The sequence below is a fragment of the Oryzias latipes genome, chromosome 2, assembly GCF_053564925.1.
Source record: "Oryzias latipes strain Hd-rR chromosome 2, Olatipes_Hd-rR_3.1".
Taxonomy (NCBI): Eukaryota; Metazoa; Chordata; class Actinopteri; order Beloniformes; family Adrianichthyidae; genus Oryzias; species Oryzias latipes.
In genome coordinates this window covers 9,163,491-9,173,709 of record NC_136238.1, presented here as the reverse complement: position 1 = coordinate 9,173,709, position 10,219 = coordinate 9,163,491, and positions in this window count along the sequence as shown.

Genomic DNA, 10,219 nt, shown 5'->3' with positions numbered 1-10,219 from the left:
ATTTTGCTCTTTTCCAATGTATGAAAGACTTGGTGTCATATGATCGGGGTGGGTGGTCCTGCAAATTTGGGTCCGTTACCAAGTAATTACAGGGCTAGTATTTCTGATATTGATACTGATACTTTTTCCTTGAAATGTTGTGATTATAGAATACATTTTTTTAGCTAATCTGGCAACGCTGCAGACAGTTAGACAACGTGCTTGAACTCAGTGCTTGTACAGTACTGTATGCAATAAATAAACACTTAGTATACACTTCACCTTGGTATTGATACTACCGATACTTGTGGCCACTCGTATTGTTTAATTCTGGCCGGGCACGCACCAGTTTGTTGGTACAGTAAATCAAATAAAGGATAAAGACAATAAATGTTTCCAACGATCAAAACTTCCACGTGTGCCCAAAGATTTCTGAAGCTTCTTGTGCTTTTTTATGCCATTTAAAAAATGTTTGCTGGCAACTTCACAGACTAGGTTAAACCTGTCTCCTCTCCTGCTGAACAAAAGGCTTCAGAGTTCTTCTTATATAAGAATAGACCATTTGATGAACTTTAATGGCAATCAACAGCCTTCATATACACACTTCCTCTGCTCTCACCTTGAGGAGGTGACGACAGTCCACTTTTTTCTCCGTTTTGCTGTCAGATAGCATTTCCTAACCAAAGGTTAAACTGTCCATTTCAATAAACTTCTCTTCTTCCTTTTTCTTTTTCTTCTACTTTTTTTGTAGGCAAGTAAAAATCTCTGTCATTATTCTGAGCTTATAATGAAGAGGCTTAAGACAAAATTTCAACTTGTAAAAAAAAAATAACTGAAAAAAGCTTGAAAGGTAACTCGTCATTAAGTCTAAATTATCAGAGGAGCGCTGGCTTGCTTTGAACCTCTTTTTAATAAGCTGTGTGGTTACAGATGGTGGAGAAATATCTCATTATTTAATTTGAGGAAAAAAAAGGAGAATGGAAGTACCAACAGGAGGAAATGTCGTCCTCAAAGATGATCACTTTATACTGAAACATCATATCTCCAGATACCCGAGCCACGAGGATTGTGGGAAAAAAGGTGATTTTCGGCTCGTTTTTTTAGATGCTGCACATATGAAATTTGGTGATGCCAACCCTTTTGGTTTCAACCCTTTCAGGTCGTAAAGTATAGGTTGTCTTTGCTGCGACCTTTGCTTCTCCAACATGTTTTTACTGGAAGCAGTTTGACACAATGGAAGTAAACAAAACCAGAAAAGTCATATCAAAACCTTTGCTGAATCAAAAAGTATATCCTAAACCTAAAAGTAGCGTTGAGTCATGCTATCAATTACACATCTGGCAGGATCCATGCAACACTTTTAATTGCTGAGCATCAATGACAAAACTCAGTCAGTCAAATGGTTAAATTTAGTGTTAATATTCTTTTTTTTTCTTTTTTAAATAATGAGAGATTAGCAGCAAATGTGCGCTCCATCACAGCTATTAGTTAAGATATTTTCCTTTGATGGTAAGTGATGTTGGCTTAAGATGACATTGAAGTAAATGATGATTGGAGTTTAATCGTTTGCATCAATCAGGGGAGTCGATGGTTTCATTTGGCCTCAGCTCGGCTGTACTGGAGGATTAATGCAGGATTGTTGAAGACATTGGGGTTGAATGAGTGCATGAGTCTTCCATGTGTTGCTGGAAGTAAAGAGGCGTGGCTTTTTGAGTGTACACTGATGGGAAGCAATAAAAACATAAAAAGTAACGTTTAAAGGAATTGTTAGAAGACTTCATACATAATTAAAACACTACAAGCCTGTAGAGGTGCTTACCAGTCCTGTTTTTTAGTGGTTCAGCAACTAATGTAAGTATTTAAAAGTATTTAAACCTCTTTCTTGCATTCATTTTTGCAAATTTCTTCGACTTTCATGATTGATAAATACGCAAGTATTTATATGGGGTTTACAGCTATAATACAGTAATGTATAGATACCCCAAGATTAATTCTGCCCCATCGGGCGTAAAAAAATCAAAAATAGTTATTCATCTTTTTTGAAAAAACTCCATTTAGGTTTCCAATCGTGCACCTAGGAATGATCATGCTGTGGGATCCTACGCAGCAGCACACCATGCACCTTCCTTAAGTAGTTGAATAACATGAATAATCACGCTGTTTTTTACAAACTCAGGGAAACCATCGGGGAGGGCCAATTTCTCCAAAGGTGGAAACCCACTGATGATCTTCCATAACCAAAAGTGGACCAGTAACTCCACATTATCCTGGTCACTAAAGAGAGTGATTTGAACCTAAACAGAAATGCAGTTTGAAGTTGAATCTGTGAAGGTCAGAGTTCACGATCCAGCTGTCTGAAAGTGACTGAACTAGGGATCCATGGCGTTTGAGAACAAAGACACAAAGGTAGATTGAAAATAATTTCAAAAACTTTGACAAGAGCTTTCAAGTAATAGGTAAACAAAAATATATTTCTTATAAACTCAAGAAAAATATTTCACTTTAAAACAATTGCCACATTATTTGCTAAAAAGCTAGCGAACAAATAACCAAAGATGTTAACCTTAGGCAAACTTTGTTTGCAGCAATACAAAAGTGGAAAAGTAAGTCTAGCTCTAAGCAAATAAAGTAATAGTTTGGCTAAATCTGTTGATGAGCAATTAAACATTGTGGAGAGGACATGCAAAAAATAAAATTTTGATGCCAATGAGGTAAAACGACCAATTTAGGTTTAGGCATTAAGGGGGCTATTATTATTATTATTTATTTTTTGTATTTTGCTCTTAATTACATTATCAATTTTAAGGAAACTTTTTTACTGGTTATTTTGTTTAATATTTAAATAAAGCTGGTTTTATTTCATACTTATGAAGGGTGTGAATACTTGTCAATTTCACTTACAAACTTATGGGACTTTTTTAACTACGCATTTTTTTGTCTGTATGTTCAAAGATGCCTTGGTCTACTGGGGTAAAAGGTCAAATGGTCATCTGCAGAACAAAGCGTTGCATCTCAACCACAACCTCTTTTAGGATCTTCAAGTATGGCTAAAAGTGTTGTTATGCATCGCTGAGATAATCAAATAAATGTAACCGTTAGTTATTTTAAACCTACAATTCTAATTAAAGGTGGTCCAAGTATCTTGAGCAGGTTTCACTCAAGCTTTTGCCTTTGCATTACAACTCTATAAAAATAAAAGACGTCTCTACAATGTGGTGAATTTCCTGTGGTTGGGTCGTCTTCAGCAGTCAGTCAAAAGCAACAGTAAAAGATTCATTCAAATGAAATTCAGGCACTCAAACCTGACTTATGAGGCAGTTGGATGTTTGACCTTCATTGCACAGACTGACATACTGCATGTAGCCACAATTAATGTTTAATGACAGTGTGATGTAAGAACGAGGTGGAAATTTTAACTTTTAATGAATATATTACTGAGGATGGTTTTTCCTAGTGAAAGCCTCCCTTACTGGCATATATACATACTATATATATTCCATAATAAAGGGGCTTGTCTCAGGTCACCCAAGGTTGCCTGTAAAATGATTGACCTTTATACACAGATTTTCCAAAATCCAGTTGTGGCACAATAGTGGTCTCCCTCTCGGTAAGAGAAGAGGTCGACAGATTTCCCCAGACAGTTCAAAATGTGTCTCAAACACAAAAACTGAACTTAGTTTAGCTCATAAAATGGCCAAGGCCCTTTGCCCACCAGGGTCATCAAACCAAGAGTTTACCTTGAGTAATTCACCTTGTTTGAACTGAACTCTAGCTCTAATTATGGTCCTTCTAAAAATGAGGGTCTTTTGCAAGTGAACCATGATGTGATTCACTACAGTATGATTGCTTTCAAACTTTTCAGAAGACCATGGAGTGAACTTAACCAAAAAATGCTGTGAATTTGAGTGGAAAATACTCACAAAATGTAGGGTTAACAAAGGATTAACCCATTTGCTGCAGTTCCTGTTTCATACGCACCAAATGAACAGCTTCTAAAACTACCATGTACACCATTAATTAGATCCACTCTCAATAGTGCAGTGTGAAGTAAACCAAGTAGACCTAAAGAGGTGTGAAATTTTTGGGGCATTCCCCGACCACTCCAATAAAGTCTGAGGGACTCCTGGTATGAACTCATTAATTCCACCAGAGTCGTCATGCGGTTATAAGGTTAATGATATTCTAATTTAATTTAGGGATGTTGGAGTTGTCAAACATTGGAGCGAGGACAATGTGCTACAATTGACGAAGAACTTTTTTACAGGTAAAAATTAAATGAGTAAATAAAGACTGAGTTGCTTAATAGCTGTTTCTCCTCTTGTTTTATTTATTTTTTTGGTTTGGATAATATGCCAAATCTTAAAGCTTGATATTACTTGGTTTATCTCCCTTCCTTTTTTCTTTTACATACTGTTTTTATTACTACAATCTTGAGTAAAGTTTTAAAGTAAAGTTTTTTTTTTTGTTTTTTTTTTTTGGGGGGGGGGGCAACAGAAGAAAATACATAAAAATAAAACAACTAAATAAAAAAAAAAAACTGCGATGTATTCCCTAGAGTTTTGTTCGTTTTGTTATAGACTCATTGCATTATTATTTTTCCTGTACTTTTACTTTTAGTGACTTTTCCTGTACATAACGTAAACCTGATGCATTTTTGTTTCTGGAAGTCACTGAACACAACCAACGCTGGCAAGCAACAAAGTGTGGAATCGCCCTTTGTGCCATCGGGTGAAAAAAGTTCCATCACCATATGACACTTGCTGTAAATATCAATAGATGTAAAGAAAAAAAAGCTGAAACACTGGCTGCATTTTGAGTTCAAAGTTGTTTAGTTGCATGTTTGTGATGTGATCATGTGTGGAAAAAAAAGGTTTTTGGAAAGGCAACGAGGGATTTCTTAGGTTTTAAATGCTTTTAATTGGTAAAAGGTTGCAATTAACTTTGCTGTTTGCAACATTATACATTACATTTTCAGGTTAAGTTAAAAAGAAAGATAGATTTATCAATTTTTGGTGTGAATTTTTTTTCTTTTCTTACAATCAAATTGCCAAAATACTGAGATATCATTTATCAGTGAGCATAAAACAAACAATAATAACAATAACAATAGGTGGTCATACAAAAATGAAAGCATGCTGAAAACGTATCTATTGATTTTTTTTTTTTTTATTTTATCTTTCGTCTTCTGCCTGAACCCTATCAGGCATGTCTATCTTTATTATTATCATCTACCATATTGTGCCATGTTGACTGCATTTTTTAAGGTAGACAAAAGTAGACAGAAATGACCATTTAGGCTTTGGATCAAATTTAAAGTTATTTGAAATGAGTTGACATTGTTGCTTATGAACTACATTACTGGTCTAACAGGAAGTAAAAACAATGCTACAGCAATGGTTACCTTCATTTTATGACCATTTGAAGTCTGGTAAATTAGAAATTGGTTAAAAAAATCCTCTGCTTTTTGAAACAGTTTCACCGATACTTTCTGGGGTTTTTTTGTGTATATTTGTTTGTAAATAAGTTTCAAGATAGTCCTTTTTGTAGACATAACAGGTAATTGTGAAAACGTCTTCTTAAAAAAAAAAACATCCTTGGTGATTCTAAAATGGCCGGAGAGGGGAGACAATACTTTTTAGTTCCACTTGAGGTTTAACCAAACTTTCCAGGAGAGAGTGCCTTTTTCTCATGACTTTGGAGGGAGCGCGTAACCTGAACTCAGCCGTTTGACAGTTTCCCTTTTGTCTGCTGACATCGACGGTGGATAACGGAGACAAAGCACTGAACTTGTCGCCAGACTTGTACCAGATGGCTGAATTCAAAGCCTCACAGTTCTGAGCGCGCCGTGACAGGCTGCCACTGTGGGTGGCAGCAATTGCTGTCTTCAGCCGTAAGATTGTGTGATGATAATCAGCGGGGTCTAGTTTAAATTCCTGGGCGTAGAGGGGGTGGCATCCATGTTGCAGTTGTTCCATAGAGTTAGACAGAAGGAAAAAACAGTCATTTTCTCTTTCCCTGTTTCAACTGATCGCTTTGAAAAAGCAGGCCAACAGAAGGGGAAATTCTACTACGCCTTTCAGAAAATTCTTAGGTTTATGTTGCAGGCGCATGAGAACAGCACCTCTTTAATCATTGCTTTTTTTGTACTACAAATAATGTAGATGTGACACTCATCTTTGTCACATGCTCTCTCAAAGTTAACATTTGACTTGCTTTCCCTTGAGTTGCAGGTGGCAACATTTTAGGCCCTTCACTCTCCTCCTCTACATGTGAAAACATTTTTTTCTTTTTTTAAAATGATGGCTTTTATATTGGTTTTATCTCCATAGCAACCATTAAACTCTTTGGTCCCCTATGGGTGATGAACAGGTCGATGTAATTTTTAGAAGAGTCTGCAAAAGTAAACTTTTGGATTTCCCTGGCAATGGAGGTGTTTTTGTTAACCGACATTCCTAATTGTATGTCCTATCGCTTTGTTCAGCTTGAGTCAACGATTCATGTGTTCAATTTTCACAGCATTCTGGTAAAAAATATGCGAGTGACAGGCAATGCCACGTTTGCAAGCTTGTCGCGCTAAAGCTTTTCAAAATCTATAACTTTTAATTCCATCATTTTTCCCAATGATGCTGGAGAAGTTAGGAGACGACGTCAAAGGCCAATGAAACCTCAGTTGTGGTTGTAGACCTAACCCAGTGGCATGTGTGTGAAAGATTATGAAGATTGCTCGACTTCAAGTTTTTATTTTTTTTCCCCATATTGTGTGAAAATGTGAAAATCCCCTATTTTCATATTTTGACATAAGATGTCCACCAAGCTGTAGGTCCTGTGGCCGTCCCATGATATTTGAAAGCGTACATAACCCGAATACATGTATTTTGGTTATAATAGTGAGTTTTGACTCATGGTGACCACTAGGAGAGGTTTTGGCCTCATTGTTTTTTTTTTTTTTGTAAGGGTTTTTCTATCTGGGACATTATCTTTTATTTATTTATTTATTTTTTTCTATTGTTTGAGAGGCTGTTTACCATTCCAAAAAAATAACTTTCACTGGCGATAGCTGTACACAAATGTTGGTGCTTTTTTTAGTGTGTGGTCGGGGTGACCTTTTTGCTAAAAGGCGCAGAAAAAAAGAAAAACAGTCTCCTCCTTGCCATCCAGGACTACTGTGGCTTATAATAAAACAATCAAAACCTGTGTGGTTTGCCTGCTTGCACGTTTAAAAAAAAAAAAAAAAAGTATTCAGTGACATCAAATCTAGCCAAGCTGGTGTTTATAACATGGTTGACAAACCAGGTTTAGATAGTTCCAAACCAGTTTGTGACATGTCTGATTCGTCAAGTTGTCTTTAGTTGTATATAATAAGGTCTTGGTCTATTGATGAACATTGTCTTCATGAAACCATCAATATTTACTTTTAGAGACAGACACAAAAAATGTGGCAAAAACATCAACATAAAAACACATTTTTCTACCAAAGACTAGCTTCCAGGTCTGCTTCAAATATGGGACCGGAAGGTAGGGACTCGGTATTTTTATCCCCTTGTTCCAAGGCAACAGTTATGAATACAAATCGATATAAATGCATTTAAACCCACAATTTATACTGTTTTAACAACAAAAACGGAAATTATGAAAATAAATGTTGTAGAAACAAATCTATTATTGACAATATTTAAAAGCGTTATTGAAGAAATAACGGATAATCAGAAATAGTATATTTATTGGATTAAAAAAATAGTGCATTTACTTTTTGTTGTAAAATAGGATTTTTTATTTTATAAAATTTTACTACATAGAAGGCATTCAAAAATGGTTCTAGATGCTAACCCCTACACGTAGTAATTAGGACAAACCCTTTGATCAGTTCTACATGTTTGGGTGTTTGAGAAGATGAAACTGAGAGAGGCCCCTTCGGAGCAGGGCTAGTTAAAGACTTCTTCTCTTGTGTTTCTAAACTTGGCAGCAGAAACTGTAACATGGGAAGGTGAAAAGGTCATGCTGCAGTGCAGTCAAGCTAAATTGGAAGAGGGCACCTCCTACTAAACAAGCCCAGTTTATTCCACATAGGCAGCATGCAAGGAGACAGGAATTTCATCAGCTTCAAGTCGAGATATTTCCAGTCTTTCAAAATAAAGTTTCTTTACCGGCTGGCTAAAACTGTAGCAAATCAGGCAGAGAAAAGAATTGTCTCTAATCAACAAAGAGAATTGTGTTTTTATCAGGTTTGCTTTTCTAGAAATACTTATTAAAAAGAAAATGTGTTTTAATGTGTTGACAGTTTTTTTTTCTTTTCCCCATCACGTGTGCTTCAACCTGTTTTTGAGTCTGAACAAATCTTGATCCACCTTTTAGTGAAACATGTTAAGTGTTATCATACATGCCCATTGATCAGTTCTCATAGATTTGGTCTACCCTCAAACCGTCAAAACACAGTTTTATGTCTTTTTTTAGCCGTTTCAATTGGACAAGAGGAATGGAGCGACAGTTGACTATATTTGCCAAAGCACTTTTCAGATTAGTTTGACAGATATTAACATCCTTTAGTGAACCCATCAAAACACTGCAGCTCTAAGTTCTTAACTGTACCACGTTTGGGAATCCAATACTAAGTTGAAATGACAGACATTTGATGTTTCAGCTTCCGTTTTTAATGTCTAACAATAAAAGCCCAATAAAAAGATATTACTAGTCCAATAGAACTCAACTGTTTCTTGGAAGTGCAGTTATTATGAAATATGATACTAAAAAAATACTTTTAGTGACTTTAGGTTTTAAAATGAACAAAAACAAAACAGAATAGACGTGTACACGTTTAAGGTTCCAGACGGATTCTGGTCTAACTGGAGCTGCCATACCTTAAAACTTGTAGTGTACTACCGGTTTTGTGTCCTTTTATTGCTGCCTGATTAGGCCTGCATCATAAAATGGGAAAACTTGTGCGCCTGCAGAATATATCAAGATCGTAGATCACTCAGTAAGTCCGTAGAGCAAAAATGTTCTTTCCCATTTTTTCCCAATGGGCATGCTGCAGGTGAACGTTTATAAACACTTAAACAAGCCGCCCATTCTGATCCTAGTGTCAAGCCTGACAGTGAAAAATGAGGAAAGTAGACAACCAGAGCGTAGTTTGTTATAAAATAATTACAATAAGGTACGGTATTCTTTAACTACAATGCATCACTGTAAAATTACAGTTGATTATTTTTTTGTTATACAGCTCCTTACTGTTTTTTTTAACCATGTATAATGTCCACCAAGGTGATAGCAACTTTTACCGTAATCACGCCAGTAGGCACAGATAATTGAGCTTATCTATGTCCCACTTACTGCAGGACTCCAAGCAGTAAAAAGGTCAGGAGGTACAATACAAAAGCAGTCTTTGACATCCTTAGTGATATCATGTGATAAGCCTTTTGACCCTGATTTATTTCATTGATACATACAAGCTTGTATGCCGGACATGAACCGCTAACTTACGGTGCAACACCAACAATTTAAAACTTTAACGCCCATAATGCATTCTGAATGTTGCCAGAGGGACAAAAGCTAACAAAATTGAGTTTGTAGCTGGCAAGCTGACGTAAACTGGCTGGGAGGCGTTCTTGAGCAGCCAATTTTTAAATAAAATTGTGTACTTGTTTATTTTCCCATAATGCCCAGTTTTTTTACAGTAGGTCCCTGTAATTCACATGATCGTTGCTTTTCCATATCGCATTGCAATTCACAGCACGGCACTGTAAGACATAATAACAGCAGAATACTGTAAGATTTTTTTCCACGTTTGCATTTCAGTTTTACAGTATGATACATTGCAATAGGAAAACAGTAGAATACTATTTATACTGTTCTTTCACTTTGATTTTACATAATGGGTTTACACCTTACTAATGGCCGTAAGGGCACCGTTTGAGGTACAAAAACTGTTCGGCCTGCAACAAGTGTTCGGGGGTGTGCAACTAATGATGACGTCACACTATTTGATTTGGCTGTATGTTGGTCCGATGTCGTGTAAGATGGTGATTGGTCTGGACGGGACGGCTGTAGAAGAAGAATTTGCAAGTTCCGCTATAAACAAACAAAGCTGCAGCGGTCTGAAAGCCTACTTTGTTAAACTGTAACAAAGCACCCTCCCCTGCCTGCAAACATGAAGCTACGAGTCCAGTTCATTCTAACATCCACAGATGTTTTTACAATGTGGGTTGTGGCAAAATCTCTCTAATGTCAGACACAGCTTATGAGG